General features: G+C 39.3%; 1 protein-coding gene across 14 annotated transcripts in view; it reads left to right on the top strand.

Moving 5' to 3' along the window:
- LOC106025699 (uncharacterized) overlaps nucleotides 1-16,229 on the top strand; it is a 142,435-nt gene extending 126,206 nt beyond the window's left edge. For 13 of the 14 annotated variants that reach the window (XR_002789110.2, XR_002789108.2, XR_002789105.2 and 10 more), the window contains one exon: nucleotides 1,269-14,011. The gene's annotated coding sequence lies outside the window, so the exon portion shown is untranslated. Of the gene's footprint in view, nucleotides 1-1,268 lie in introns of all 14 variants that reach the window. The other variant, XR_010046416.1, reaches the window with a different exon arrangement.
- Nucleotides 16,230-16,908: the final 679 nt, after the last annotated feature.

Raw genomic sequence — 16,908 nt, 5'->3', positions numbered from 1 at the left:
AAGGTTCAGAGTGGCCTCAGAGATTGGTAAACCTATGTGATTGAGGCAGACTTCATGTAATACAGTGGAGCAGGAAAGTAGTAGACTTTAAAACTCAGGTTAGGGTAAAGCTGTAATAATATTTATCTCCAAAATTATATATATATATCCCAAAATTACAGTGTTATAATTTGCCTAGGCTGTGGAGGGGGAGAATTTGTTTAAAGTATCTTAGCAACACAGATTCCCAGGGAAAAAGAGGAAGCCAAGGTTAGGTGTATCAGATTGGGAATCCAGCTTCACTAAGGTTGAGCTGCAGTCCAGTCTTCAGTTATTCAGAGTGTGTGATGATTTGGGATTGACAGCTGAGGAAATCCAGTGCAGTGCGAGGTGTGGCCAACTGGATGATAGCAGGCAGGTAAGGTTCAGAGTCAGGAGTGGTGGTGTCAGGGTAGTGGGCAGCCTCATCACAGCTGGATGGGGTCCTGGACTAAAACCAAGGGAAGGGTTTTTATCAGGATCAAGTAGATTTAAATTCAAGGCAAAACACAAAGCACCACAAAACAGAGTACTCGGAGGGATGGTTCAGGGAGACAGTAGCCCTTGAGCATGAGAATGGGTAATGTTTCTTTACAAGATGTTCATCTTTCCTGGCCCAAGTTGGTATCACTGATGTCAATGGGTGCAACTGGGAAGCCCAAGGTGGGACCTACCTGGACGCTTCTGTGCTGTTTTCATGGGGCCTTTGCCACCATAACTGAGGTGGGAAGTATCTGTCTGGACCCCTGGCTGCTCAAGTGGCGCCTCTGTTGAATAGCATGTGTGCTTGATTGATGGGTGGCTTCACAACCAGCCTCTCTGACTGTCAGTGCTTGCTTCTCAGGTACCCATGTGGTGCCACACAGTAGGGAGCAGTGGGGACTTTACTTACACAGGGCTGGGGCGCGGAATCTCAAGAAAGGCATTATTTTTATTTATCATGATGGAGAAAGAAAATGAAGAATTCCTACCTGGGTAGGGAAAATCTCTCTTCAAAGTACATGAATGTGTGGTATTTCTGATTTTATTAAGTTTGCATCTGCATGGGGTGTGGGGTGGGTTTCAAAATAATTTTTTGAAGCAGAGAAAGAAAACTTTCACTAACATTATCACCATAAATGGCCCATGTTGTGTTTTAAAACATTCAACTAAATACATTTCAGTGATTGGGAAAAGGCCAACTTTTGTACTTCTAAAAAGTTGTTCGTAGAAAGGTGTGGATTAATAATTGGTTTCTGTTTTGTTCACAGATGTACTGGGGCAGACACCCCTTGAATATCTACTTCAAATCACCTTTCATGTTTTATTATTGGAAATAGACTCATTTGAGGATTACATTATTATGTTTTGGAAAAAATGGAAATGAATCAAGACATGGAGAATGCCAGCCTGGTTCATGGTTCCACCTGTTCACCCAGGATGTCTTCAAATACTTGTGTTTCAGCAACCAGAAATCAGCAAAGATTCAACCTATCCTTTTTGCCTCAGTTACTCCTTAAATCAGTGCCACCCCTCCAAATGAATGTGAATTGAAACATGCATTGCTTTTCATTTGAGTGCTTACTGTGTGTGAGCCAGTGCAAAAAATAGGAGAGAGAAAATGAGGGAGACAAATGCACATGGAGCCTGCTTTTAATGAATTTGCTATTAGTTTCAGCACGCATATTGTGTTCTTTTGTTTTTAATTAGGTGTGTCCCTATGACAAGAGAGCAGTGAATGGAAAAGTGTGCTCTGTAATTATTGTAAGCCCCATTAATGAAAAACAAAATAAAGTACAACAACAATAACAACAACAAAACTCTAATGTGAAAACCTCGGGACATTTCAATTCATTTCTTTGTTGTTGTTCTTTAAGTTCTAAGAGATATGACCCATTTTATTTTGTATTACTTTTGTGGTGCTGAGATAGGACCCATTTTATTGATTACATAAATATTCTGCAGGTTTTAGATACATTAATACAACATAGTTTGAGTTAATTTGAATTAAATTCTAGTGTTTTTCCTTTGGGTATAGCTTGTATGTTGGAAAATATATTGATTGTATACTTCTTGGGGTTAGGAAGGTGAATTACACCTGCTATCTTTATGGGCATCTGCCTTCCCTGCCCCAGCACCCACTATTCTGAGTGGGTGACTACCAAAAGGAGGGAGATAGATCTTGTTCAATCTTGGGGGTGACATTAATGGGCCCAATATTGCTAAGAGAGGGGGTAGAGCACAGTTGGGCACTGATTCTATATGAAATTTGACTAAATATTTTTTTCAGTATTCATTGCATGATTCCTTTTATTCCATAGGTTGAGTGACTCCACAGTTTTTCTAAAAAATTGTTTCTGAGCTGAGAATAAGTTTAAGTCATGATTTTTCCAGTGTTATGACATTGATTTGACTGAAGCCACTAGACATTTTATGTAGTGTCTGTGACACATTTTAGTATGTATGAGCCAATAATAGACAAGTCTTTGTCTTGAGTAGTGTCCATCTGAATTGAAAATGAACCAGCTTTTCTTTTTTAACATCATCAACAGACTTCTTAATTAAGCTGCCAATACACACTGCCAATAACGCTGTGTGCTGTTTGAGAAATGAATAGCGTCAGTGCCGTTTCCATCTTATCAAATAAACAATGCTGCTGGGATAGCATGGATTTTAAGTGTTCTTTGAATGGCACTGCAGATCGCACCCTACATCATTTGATGAGCTTTTTCATACCACCTCTTTTGACTCAATTTGTGATTTTTGTTTTTTAGTAAGGAATAGCTCTAATCTGACCAATAACTTTGGTTATCTGATTCAACCTTAATAGAACAAATCACCCCACCATCAAACTCCTGGTCATGCTATTTGTATGCATGTCATTTCGGGTTGGTGAGAAGTAGCTTCCAGGAACTATTAATGATCCACTGGTGTTATACTAAATTGTGGGTGTGTATTGTGTAAGCATTTGGTGGTCATGAAGTACTTTTTTTACTTTTATTTCTTAAGGCTCTGTAGAAGAAGTGCGACTTAGCACTTTCACTGGTTGGTAGTTTACAGTCAGTCTACTGAGAAGTCCAAATAACTGGAATTTTTAATACATTTGAGTTTCCTGGTCCCCTTAAACTGTGTCTTGGGATTAGTAGTGCTGGCTGATTCAGCCCTGTTACCAGTGTCCACTCTGCTGCTACTGGTCTTGGCCTCCCTCTCTACCCTGGGCAGGCCCTTCAATGATATCTCCCCTGTGGCTCATCTGTCAGTAGCATAATAATCAGTCTGTTTACTGAGTGCTTATCCTGTGCCCAGGGCTGAGCTGAGTGCTTCAATATGTTCTCTCACTGAGTTACCGCATTGAACCTCACAGCATCCATGCAGGGAGGGTGCCATCCACCATGGAAGCGTCTTGCTTACCTTATGGAATCCATATCCAGATCTCTCAGGCTCCAAAGGCTGATTGACGGCTGCATCCTAGGAGTAATTCCCAGTTCCTAGTGTGTGTGTGTGTGTGTGTGTGTGTGTGTGTGTGTGTGTAGGGGGGTCAGCTCCAATCTGGATAAAGTCCAGATTCATTGTATTTAATATTCTTGCAGAACACACTGTCTAAAGGATAAAACCCAGCAAATCATAGTTGTTTTGAGAATCAAGGGAAGGCAGAGGAATTGGGAGAAAGCAAAGTTGGAAACAAACCAATTTGAGTCAAACTTTTAGTCTTTACCTCATATAATGCATTTTTTTAAACTTTCTTTTTATAACATGGTCTGACACCATGTGATAAATCAAAGTCTGATGTAACTGACCCAGAATTGATCCCCAAATGTCTTTTGGGGGAGCATGCTTTCACTCTGGTTGTTGATTCTGAGGAATAATTGCCACCCTGCAAAGGTAATTACATATGCCATTGTTTATACACATAATAGACTCCGACTGCATGTTCTGCACAGAAGGGGAGAGCACCCTGCTTGCACATCAGGCCCTGTGTGTGCTATGGTTTGTATCACAGTGCCACAAATAGCATTTGAACTGCTGTCTGTGACTGCTGATTTCCATGTGCACGCATGTCTGTTCGTGTGTGAGTGTGTTTACGAGTGAGAAGGGTACGGATCATGGAAGGCCATTTGTTGAGCTGAAATGGCAGTACTTTGCTTTCGCCTAATTTTTTCATTTACCAAAACATCTTCTGAATCTGAGTCACTTAGCTTGGTCTGGTAGAGAGACTGTTTCCTCCCTGCTTGCCATATGCTTATTAATGAGTCCTCATATTTCTCTCCATCAAGGGCTGTTTACTTTGTGGAAATGCATGGTGAGAATCCTTTTTTGCCTCCTCCTCTCGGATGCCTGGTTTTACACACCTCCTCTTTAAGACACCAAGTGATCAGCCAGTGCCTCTCCTCCTGTACTTTCTAGCAAACATAATGTAATCAGAGTCACAAATGACCAAAACAAGCGCTTCATGCCTGTTTTCTTTAACCGTAAGATACTGATGGTCCTAAGTAAACACAGCAAAAAGGCTATTCTGTAGTAATCTAACCTTAGCAACCTGTAGTTTTTTTTTCTTAAAGCCTTAGAAAACCCAATGTCATGACTTTTTAGTGTGACACAATGAAAGAAATACATACGTATTCCAATATGGAACTGAGCATTGTTTGAGGCCGAAGCAATTCATCGTGGGCTGCTCTGTGCCGCAGCGTCCTGCAAATTGCATGACCTGCTTGTTAGGCTTGACAACAGTGTTTTACCTAACAAAAGCCTCTGCATCGCCGAGCAGCAGTGGAATGTCAGAGCCAGCCGGTTTCACACACAGATGTGCACCATAATAGCCTCTAAGAAGACGCATGTGGCGGGAGCAGAGGGTGGGGGCTGGGGCTGGGAGTGGCGCGGTGCACGCGGGCTGGGGGCTGGCGGCGGGAGGGGGAGGCCCACAGTTAGCAGTAGGGACATGGCCCCGCTGACCACATTTAATCAGCCCTCTGTAAACAATTCAACATTTTCATTGTTCTCTAAAAACTAATAAAGAGAAACAAGCACTTTTCATTCATCTTGAAGTAATTTTCTGTCAGGTTGGAGCCCCTCGCGGCCTCCAGCTTGTGCAATGCTAGCTGTGTGATACAACAACGATCGCAATTTATACAAACTCTGGTCATTCACATGTCAGTTAGTGTTCACCAAGCCGGCATCTGAAATTGTGCAGTTAACGAGTTTTACAACATTTCTATCAAGAGAAACTGTTTAGCATAACTGACTCTTAAGGAGTTATTATACCTCTAAAAATCCATTTTAAGGGGCATTATTTAAATAAAATAGAAAAACGGTTCACTGCCTTTTAAAGGGGCTACAAAAAAAGTCCATCAGCTCCAGCGCAGTAATCCTCAGCTTAAAGCACTCTTGAGAGTACTTCTGGGAATTGTCAGCATAATGAAATGTTTTGTGAAATGTCCAGATAGATTCCTCTCCTCAACAATTTTACTGCACCATATTTATTTTCCTTCCAGTTTTTAAAAAAGTGAATTACTTTTGGAGAGGATGACTCTGCGTTGTATAGATTAACTGAACACATTATTGCCAAGGTGGTGGCAGCCCCAGAGGTGCCGTTTGGGGTGTCATCTATAGGCATCCGCAGAGAGGAGCAAAGAGAAAGTGCTCCCTCCACTCGGCACTTGATTCCAAAAGGTTAATCAGACAGCATTCTACAGAATTTAGCGTTTTTTCTGTGCTACCTATTTCTCAAACATTTAAACACCTCTGTACACAATGGCGCCTGCAAGTAGTTTCTTTAAACTTCACAAGCAGATGCTGTTTTCTTATCCTCAGTAAATAAATGCAAGAAGCCCCCTACACGTGTGCACAGACACACGCAAAATAATGCATGTCCTTTAAATCTGGACCATTTTAATGGGAAATGCTATGGAACATTTTACTTAAAGAAGAGCAGATTCCTCACGTTGACTGGGACGCTCAATGACCCAAAGCAATGCCTGGCTAGAGCCTATCGTGGTGGCCTAGTACAGTACAGCATCAGATTCATTTAACATATTCTCTTATACTATCTTGCCAGAGTAGAAGTCCGCAATTGTCATAGAAATAGCTTACTGGTTCTTTCTAAGATGAGCAGGACTGTAACTAGAGGTATTTCGTACCCTTTGGAGATACATCTAACACTTTCGTTTTGCTACAAATGGCTCCCTAATTTCTGAGAGTGATGTTTGTGCATGCAGCATTAATTTTCTAAGGGAGATGGGCAGGTGTGCTTGTGCCTGCTAGCTCTATCTGCCTGTAAGAAGCACAGTAACATCCATGAACCAAACACAATTTGACGCAATTCACGGCTTTATTACCTCCTACAGAATGGCATTATTTCCTGCTGGTACACTAATGTTTCTAGCATGATACTGTCATTCCTGGAAATTTTATCTTCTGAAGTTCAGATGTTGAGGAATGAATTTTAAAATTTTCTTATGTGCCTTAGATTTGGGACAAATGCAATTTAGTCCATGATCTGCTTTTTTTTTTTCTTAGTTGTTTTCCATTAGGAAAAACTTTAAAAATTTAGTGGCACTTCCTACTCAGATAATGAGCAAAGATCGTGTCTGAATACTCTCACCTCTCTCTTTTTCTCTTTCTCTCTCTGTCTCTTAACCAAAGAAATTTCTTCTAATCTATTTCTAGTTTTGCAAATAATGTTTATGTGACTTATGCCAGACTTCACTATTTTTTCTCCTGATGTAAAATCCAGAGATGTTGATCAAAATTCTATTTCAATGAATGCAACTTGAACGTATTGGCATGGTAGATCTTTCCAAATACCCCAACACACAGAACAGGATAAGACAGAATGTATTAGTTTCTTATTGCTGTCATAACAAATCATGTTTAAAACAACACAATTTAGTGGTTTAAAACAACACAAATGCACTATCTTACAGTTCAGTAGTTCAGAAGTCTCCCTGGCTTAAACTACTGGTCAACAGAGTTGCATTTTCCTCAGGCTGTAAGCAAGAATTCCCTTCCTGCCTTCCTTGCTTTTAGAGGCTACCAGCCAGTGGCTGCTGACTAGTGGCCTCTTTGTTCACATCAACACTTGCAGTGACAGAGCAAGTCCTTCTCACAGGGCATCTGTCTTACCCTCTTCTGTCTCTCCCTCTGAATCCAGTTAGACAGTGATCCTGATTTTTAAGGACTTACATGATTAAATTGACCAAGGAATCTAGAATAATCACTCCATATGAAGGCCCAGCCCTTAAATCATATTTGCAAGTATCTTTGGCCACCCAAGATACCGTATTCACAGGTTCTGGGACTTTGGATGTGGACATCTTTGGAGGACCACCTGTCATCTCTCCACAGAGCCTCTGAGAGGTCTTCTCAATACCAATGTTTGTAGGATTAATAATCCTACAAGCCCAATAATCTCCAAACATTAACAATCATGCACAAACATAGTTTAAAATTTTAGACTGTTCACTCTGATCTGTGTAAATTTCTTTCTAAATTATGCTATTACCTTTTTGTTGTTGTTGTTGTTGTTTATAGTACTGAGGATCGAATCCTGAACTTTCACAGTGACCTATATTGGCAGCCTCTTCTATATTTTTTATATGGAGACAGAGTCTTACTAAGTTTCTAGGCTGTGTAGACTGGGTTCACTCTTGTAGTTCTTCCGACAACCTCCCATAATGTGGGAATTACAAGAACAAATCTTCATCTCTTTTTAGTACATATAAAGGAATATAAACCAATCTTCTAGTAGTTTTTTATTTTTGCACCTTACGCATCATCTTATGCTGCCCTTAGTGTATGATGAGCACTTTGTTTTGGAGAAGGAGAAAGAACGAAGTCAGGGTTAACCTGTGTAAATAGAGCTCTTCATTCTTTGAGACATCCAACGCTTCAAGATGAGGACTAGAGTGTAAAAGTTTTCCAGTAACCCCTGGTATTTTCTGAAAGCAAGGAAAAAGGGTACTTTTTTTTTTTTTTTTTGCATACATCCTTATCACCATTTGTAGTTTCAGGGTGTAACACACCCAAACTTTCCTGAAAGTGGTAAGTTATGGACGTGTAAGACAAATGTTATTTTATGAAAAACTACAAAGAGTTTTTCAGAAAACTCCCAAACATGAGTTAGCTATTTGCCTACACTAAGGTCATCTCTCATCAGAATGGCTGTTTCTGTCACTTCACTTGAAAAACCCCAGAAACAAATAACCCAATGACCCTTTAAAACCCCAGAAGAAAGAGCTGCGTGAAACTGAGCGGAGAGGGAAAGGCATGCTGCTAATTCACTCTAAATCACAATTTTCCCCTCTAACAAACATCTACATGACATCAGCCACTCTCCAGCTCCTTGCCATGTAGGCTTCTTGCACTGTAGAAAAACCAGCAACCGTAACACAAGCTGATGCTAAAGTCTCCTTGAGTTACATTTTGGGATGTTTTAGGAATAGTCACTCTCAAAAAATGGTTTCTTGCTAAGACATGCTGACACACCTCTGAAATCAAAAAGAGCTTTCAGTGGGGGAATAAATGTAGGCTGCCACAAAAATGTGTATCAATTACAAAATAAGTCAATGAGTGTTTGCCAACTGCCATCGGGATCCCGCAGGCAGCCTGGGCAGTGTATTTTTATTCTATTTGCCCCAGGCCACTTTCATTCACTTCCTGAAAGGTGGACAGCCAGGCTTCTCAAATCCTTCACTGATAGTTTCCATCAATGATCTCAAAATGGAACGGATAACACACCAGTGACTACTGTACAAAGATGCTTAACACTACTGCCGAATTCCCCCACTGCAACCCTATCCAGGGATTAGCAACAATAGGGAATCTGTTTTATTTGCATTTAATTCGTACCTTCACACTATTATCTCCTATGTTTTAGTTTCAGGAAATGTGGTCTCAGGCTATTATAACCACATTTCATGCTGCTGTTGCACTGTTATTTGATCTCTCTGGTCGGAAATGCCTTAGTGAAAAAATAAAGCTAGCATACTTTATTTTAATTATGCCAGTGCAGTGTCTAAATAAAAAATGTGCTTTATATTTAATGTGGAGCACAGATTAACAGTTTTATGGGACATAAAATCTATCTATATCATTTTCTGTTTCCACATCAGTTATATATCTTTTTTTCTGTGGAACAAATGCCTTTGGTCTGAATAGGAGAAAGCAGAGCAACGAAGTTGCAATCACATGGGCAGTAAATAACATCTTAATTGGTTTGGAATGCTGGAGTTTGATTTTTTCTCCGCCTGGCTTTTATTTATTGATCTCTATAGCTTATTTATCTTTCTAGTGATTTGTACAAGTCTATCTCCTTTCCTCAATGAGCCTATGCTGGCTTTATGTTGCAAATCCCACCTGGGGAAATGGTGTGGTGGAGAACGGCAGTTGCTCCCGATAAAACCATTATTTAAAAGCTTTTGGAGAGGTAAAGGGTAACTTTTCAGTGTTTATACTTTGTCTTCTGGAAAAACAAGAAGAAAAGAAGAAATGTAGCTATTAGGAAGTTGCCACCTACTATATATCGCAACCATTCTTTACTATCCTCCTGTTTGGCAGCAATAAGAAAACAAAGAAGGATTTAAGGTTCACTGGGAAATGTCTTTTAAATGCTCCTGTATATGATTTAGCACCTACTGAAGAAGAGAGACAGAAATGGATTGTGTGTATCTAATACCTCATATGTAAACCTTGGCTTTTCTTCTGTACCCATTTCTAAAGCTTCATTCCTAATATATATATATATATATATATATATATATATATATATATATATTTAAATAGCACTTTAGGATAAAGTACACTTTTAAATGACATATTATGATCTGTGGTATAGTTGAGAACCAGCAAATGTAACCATTCTCAAGGAATAAGCTGGCAGAAATTCTAATACTTTCTCTAGTACTTAGATATCCACAGCTGAAGTCAATCCTGGAAAATTAGTGATTCTGTACCCCTCCTTCAGGATCAATGATTCTCAGGTTCTTTGTCAAATTGTCACTTGAAGTGTCTATCCTGATGCTCTCTGGTTGTCTTGATCTCGTTGGGCTGTTAGAGGAGAGCTCCAAATATTTCTTCTGTTGATGCTGGGGAAGAAATAAGTTTACCAATTGCATTGCTTTACTTATGTTATACACATGATACTTTGCAAAATGATTCTAAAAAACACATTCCAGAGAAGAGACTCCGATATCCCCTCATCACTCTAATGTAACCTTAAGTGCTTTGAAATGAGCTAATGAAACTTTTGGGCAGGCCTTTTAAGACAGTACATTTGCATTTGATATAATTAGTGGTAGGCAGATCTCACTACATCCAGGGGGAATCTTGAGACGACTGCTTTGTCGACTATTAGTGCCTAATTTCTGAATGTCAAACCCTGAACATCTTAATTTCTAGAGAATAAGCTCAATTGAACTTGCTCCCCAGTTATGCAAAAACTGCTCAGATAAAACCAAGTGGACACCAATGTAATGAATGTGGTTATTAAATTGTTTCAATTGAAAGAACCCTATTCTTACACCATCATAATGGGAACAATTTATCCCTACTGATCGGCCTGTCTCTCTCTTTCTCTCTCTCTCTCTCTCTTTCTGAGCTCTCTTTGATCTTGAAGCATATTGCGGTGGTGTGTCCTATTGAAAAGCGAAACTGGGGCAATTTTAATGCTTTTGTACCTTACCAGTGCTCTATTTTTTCTCTGTTTAAAAATAGCTGTTAATTATAAGTGCAGTTTAAATGTCTCAAGTGACCCAGAAATGCAGGTTGGAATGAGACAGATTGTGTGTCTCATATAAAACAGATGTACTTTCTCAGAGCATTCTGAATTCAGCCTTTGCTCTGCATCCTCTTCTTGGGTTGTTTCAATCAGATATTGAGCTAGTTTTAGCACAATGCTATAAAATCTCATACATTTGAACAAGAAACAACAAAAATTTATATATATATATATATATATATATATATATATATATGTATTCCCCCACAAAGAAAAGCCTTTATTGTCTATTAGCCATTATGGGTGGTTGTGGGTGAGTGGGTGCTGGGTGCTGTAGGTGTGATAGGTAAAGCCCATATGGCTTTCTAGAACTGCATCTTGCTGTCTTGTGGTTCAGAAGACTCTGTTAACAGAGTACTGTAGTGGTGTAAACGTATCTCCTGAGGTCCTTCTTTATCTTAATTTAATAGTGCACAAAACCAAATTAACCTCCTGCTAATTTTCAAACACCTTTGACTCCACACCAGTTTCAGAAGCTTGTGTTTTTACTCCTGGATATCACTAGGCCCTGGAGATGGTGACATCGCTGGTGGTGATTCAGGTATGGAGGCTTTGACATGCTCCATGCTAACTTAGTAAAATCACACCAGTTTATTCTGAAAAAGTACTTAGCCAATTATGTTTGTTTGTAGACACTTCTGTGTCTTTGAAGGTACTTTTAGCCCATTCAGATCTAAGAATTGACATCAGATTTAAGTTTAGAACAGAACACATTCCAGTGGTTAGATAACCCTGCTCAAGTCCTGTCAGATCTTTGATACATACTCCAAACATCATGAATCCTAAAAGGTGGACAGTAAGGGAACTCAGGACTCATCAGCACTTCTGCTCTACATGGAATCAGCTCTTGCGAGTCCTTGACCAGCAGAGAGGAGATATCTAAGACAGCAGAACAGTTTGTGTTGACTTCCATCTGCTTCTAACCAGAAGTGCCCACCAGGAGTTCTCTATAGCCACTATAGTGACCCTAAATACAGAATGGTGAAGGCTTAGGGGTCCATTTTTCAAGTTCTTTCTAGAAAACTTATAGATATTTAAGTCAAATTCTAAGTATAGGCACTGATGTGAATATTTTTATAGCTAGTTTTCTATTCTAACCCATAATTTTAATGTAACTGGTGTTCAGTTAAATTTTCTACTATTCCCAGTGATATTTGTTTTACTTAGTGTTTATAATCTTATTAGTGACAATCTGTAGTAGTTGAGCTCTGGTGTCATTCTAAGCCCATGGCTTATCTTTTTTCCCCCTCCTTGTATTATTTAATTTTTATCAGTATATGTTTGAGTACAGAATGATTACTTATCATGGGGAGTTTGTACATGTACATAACACATCTTTATTCATTTTTTGGTCCCCCTTTCTCTCCCAAAGTATAAAGACAAAATAAAAGACACATAATAGGAAGCAGGAGATTTTTTCAAATAAGAAAGGGAACAAAAGATGGAGGGAGGGAGGGAGGGAAGAGAAAAGCTGATGATTTATCTTGACAAGGAAAGTATTTTATCAGGACATCTTAATGGAATCTGTCACAGAGAAACGATGTAAAAAAATTCTAACGATTCTTTAAATCCATACCATATATACACATTCTATGCACTAAGATACATTTCTATTGCTATTAGAAGAACAACGATGCATTTATAGACACATACTACTTATACTACTGCTAAGTGGAGTTAACTGGGACAGAGAACCAGCTGGTGTATGTGATGAAGGGAGATGGAAATGTCTTAGAGCCCAGTGACACTCTAGAAGGAGAAAAAACCAGCATCACCTTTAGTGCACAGATAGCTACGGGTGATACTGAACAGACACTGGGACATTCGGGGTAGATGCTGGGTGGATAGATGAGCTAGCCTGGACTACCAGGTTTTGAGCAGGTCAGAATGCTGAAGTGGGAATGTCCAGTGTGAAAGCTGGGTGTTAAAATGATCTGTGACAGGAAAAAAAAAAAAAAAAAAAAAAAAAAAAAAAAAAAAAAAAAGAATGAGGGAGAAAGCCAGGAACTGGCAGCCAGGTAGACATGTAGGCCAGAGGGAGCTGCAAATTCCAGACCTCTGAATGAGGAAGTAGTCCAATATCAGGCAATTGCCAGTAGCCAGGTGTCTGGAGACTGGAGAGGAATGACCAAACACGCAAAAGCTCAGGTGTAAGGCTTTGGAAACAAGCGAGGACTGTGATGGATGAGGCAGCTTTCCTGCTTCAGGTGCCAGAGAAAGGGAGAGACCTCAGCCAGATGGACCCAGGAGGAGGAAACAGGTGAAGGAACTGAATGTGGGCTTTGCTGAAGGGAAGGCTGAATTCTGGCAGGCGGATGTTGACTACTAGTGTGCCTGGGAGTCTTCACAACTACTTACTAACTTTATTCGCCCATCTCAGTCACCCAGACAATCCATGTCCTAAAAACTCTGAAGAAATTTTTCAGGCATAACCTGTTTCAAGACTTTTCTCAGACACACCATCTGATCTGAAGGCCGGAAGGCTCTATGTCAGGATAAACACAAAGGCTATTGTGGAATAAAGAGGTGCTCTGAACTTTCCCCTCATTTGTGTTTTCTTGAGTAATTCCCATCATTTTTATAAGAATTTGTGTATATGTTTGTTAAATGATACAGTGGAAAGAAGACTTCTGAATCAGACTGATGCGTACGTAAACCTTAAATTTTCTTTTATCTCACAGATCCATTACTTGATCCAATGAGTTACATTTTAGAACCACAGTTATCTTCAGTAAAAAAACAGATAATAAGACCAAAATGGGTATTTCGCTCTCTTCCATACCATTGAGAGAACTAGCTGTCTGCTCTCTAGGAGGAAAGGAAAGGAGGAAGTTTTTGTCTTCTTTCTGTCTCCCTGTTCCATCTACTTGCTTGGTCTCTCCTCTTCCTCTTTCTTTTTCCCACGCTGAATGCAAGTGTATGAGCTTGTTAAGAGTACGTGTTCTTCTTGTGAAGGAAGTTTTCCTTGTAGAGAGATGCATTAAAAAGCCCATTTGACAGACGATCTAAATCACATTATCTAATTTTGTTTTTCAGGGTCAAGACTGATATTTTAATCTACATTGGGCCATCCTGACATCTTATTTCTCAGCTGAATCTCCACTCAAGTTGCCAGTGAACAATACCAATAAACAACATGGACAGCTATGCCTCCAGAGCTATGAAACCTGGAAATCCTAACTGAAGCTCTGAACACTGTGCCTGGCAAATAGTGCTAATTTAATAAATGGAAGTAAATAATAATGATCATTGTAATCACAACTTATTCTTCTTCTTAATAATAACCTCTTGGGAGCACAGTTATTCCTCTGAGCTGTCAACTCTTTCTTCCTTCAGTTTTTATCTGTCTGTTGTTATGGACCAGCCTACCCTACCCTCCTTCCTGCTGACTTATTCCTACATCTGTTTCTATCCAAGGTATCAAATGCTATTTTTTAATTAGTTGAATGTAGAACACTTTTTTTCTAGTCTTCTCCAGGCTCCATGACTGATTTAGGACTGTTTACTTGTTTAGAGGAGCAAAAGAAAGGAAACTGTACCCTTGAACTCAGTAAAAGGAGGGCAGGCTTGTGATGGTTCTCAGCCTGCCTCCACTTCCCTTCTGTCTGGCTCCAGTTTACAGAGCTGATCCCTTTGGTTAGGAGGAAAGGAAGTGTTTGGTTAAACTGGCATTAATTTTCCTCAGGTGGCCAGGCCTGCTCTGCCGAAAGCCCACCTTGAACAACGATTCTTCCTTACCCCACATCCAAGTCTTTCCTTGATAAATGGCTGTGCAGTGCTATGTGTGTTTTCTCTTAGTCCACCACTGTCTCTCTGAATTCTGATCCCTGGCATCCCTGCTCCCACACTCCTGGGTGCCTCCCTGTCTACCTTCTCTGCCAGACTCCCTGTCACCTCCCTCCTATCACTTCTGTCTTCTATTCAGCACTTGCAGTCAGTGATGGCTCCAGTTACCTGCCCTCTAATTTTAAGGGCTGTACCTAAATCAGATGACTTTCCTCTGACCTCACTTTTCCTGAATGCAGTGGCTCAGGGAACTCTATCAGGTGAACTTTGTCAAGCAGCTACCTCCACAGCTTTGCACCTGCTATTCCCTCAGCTTGGAATGCTCTTCCTCCAAGAAGTCAACAAAGCACCCAGCACCTTTCCGTTCTGTGCATTAATAAGAAATCTCAGCTCTGTTATTGGGTTATGCTGACATGAGCATATTCAATTCAATGGATTCCTGCTTTGAGAATTTTTTTTTTCAGTGTAGAACAATATGGATAGGTACTTACCTAGTTAAAGAATTAACTACTCAGAGAGCAATGAGCTCAATCAAATAAATCTATGCATCAAACCTAAGATGACAGGTAGAAGATAAGTTTAGGTTGGTATGCAAATATTCTCTATTAAGCAATTATATTTGGGTAGGCACTTAGAATTTTCATCCACATCAGATTCTGAAATCTAACAGAAAGCATATTGAAACTTATTTCTCCATTCCCCAATTGTTTTTATTGGTGTAAAATGCAGATAATAATATCAATGATCTTAACTATCGTTTAAAAAAAGTTTTAAAATTATTTTGAAGGTAGTAAAATACAACCGAACAAGATGGAACAAAGCCAATTTAGACAGTGTAGTGAAATTGGTACAGAACTTCAAAGCAGATTACCAGTATCACAGTATATCTCGTTGTCTTCTGTTGTTCTTTCAATCAGGTGTAGCAAAATAAAATGAAATACAGAACATTATAGAACTTATCAAAAACAGAATATTGAATAAAGCAATACCATTAATCAGAATAAAGCAAAACAGTGGTAAAAATATTTGCTTTCAAAGAGGTGGTAGAAGGAAATCCCCCTTATTTGCTATACTGCATATGGTCAACTTCCCAAGAGATGCTCAGATCCCTGTCTCCCATTTGCTAATGGGGGATGGGGAGGTGGATGTTTGATTCTCAGCCCCTGCCCCAGTAGGCTCACTATTGCTTAGTAGGAAGGAGAGCTGGTTGCTTGGTTTCCCTGTGCCCTAAGTTCCAACATGGTGCAGATCTCAGGAGTCACTGGTGGTTCTCCCCCTGTGGTGGCCACAGCCTGCCACACCACAGCCACTTACCAGGGAGGCGAGCTGGTTGCTTGGTTTCTGATCTTAACCATCTTTAAGTGTATGGTTTAGTGTTATAAATGCAATCATGTCATATTATTACCACTATTCACTCCTGAGCCATGTTCATCTTGTAAAACTGAAATTATATTCATTAAACAATAACTTTCAATTTCCTTTTCTTTTGGTAACCATTCACTGTGTTTCTATTACTTTTTCTACTCTAAATATCTTCTATAAGTGGAATTACACTGTATTTTGGGTTTCTGTGACTGGTTCATCTCCTCTAGCATAATGTCCTCAAAGTTTATCTATGTTCCGGATTTGTCTGAACTTTCTCATATTTTAATAAAAATGTTAGTGTATTTTTTCATCCTCTGTATGATTTTATTCTTTACATGGAATGGAAGACAAATAATTTTAAAAATTTTGTTATACAATAGTTGTTTTCTTATAGTAAAATACCTAGATGATTGAAATTATTTTTTTTCTGGACATTGTGTTAACATCAGTGTAATGGCAATTTAAATGAGTTGGTGACAAAATATTTCAGCAGTATTTCTTGAATTTTTCTCACTGGTTAGGGTGATTAGATGCTACCTTCATAATTCTTTGGTACTGTTTGGAATAGTAGAGAAGAATCAAGAGTTGTGTGTCTCCTGGAGTAGTGTTCACTTTTCTCTGGAGCCAACTGCCTTCTGACAGAGTCAAAAAGAGAATTAGGTTGTACCATGATCAGTGAAAGACCAAAACCTGTGAGCAATAAAAATAAAGAAGAATCAGCATTTTTGAGTCTGGTGAGATCTTGGTAGTATTAGATAACTTCTAAAGTAACTTCAGTAGTTACATTGGAAAACACAAAGATCGGATACAGTCATGGCAGATATAGTGTGGCTAATTTATATAATGTGACAAGGAAACTAGCATTTGGAAACAAATTGGTACTTATTGATGTAATTTTTGCATTTCTTTTCACTGTCTTGAGGAATTAGCTTTTGGGTATTGCCTAGGTAACAATATTTTAGTTTCATTAAAAATGATCACTATTTTGA

Source organism: Cavia porcellus, unplaced genomic scaffold, assembly GCF_034190915.1.
Source record: "Cavia porcellus strain 051 isolate PalLab524CR breed Dunkin Hartley unplaced genomic scaffold, mCavPor4.1 scaffold_2, whole genome shotgun sequence".
NCBI lineage: Eukaryota > Metazoa > Chordata > Mammalia > Rodentia > Caviidae > Cavia > Cavia porcellus.
The sequence above is the reverse complement of the archived record's forward strand: the minus strand, read 5'-3'. Positions and strand labels throughout refer to the sequence as shown.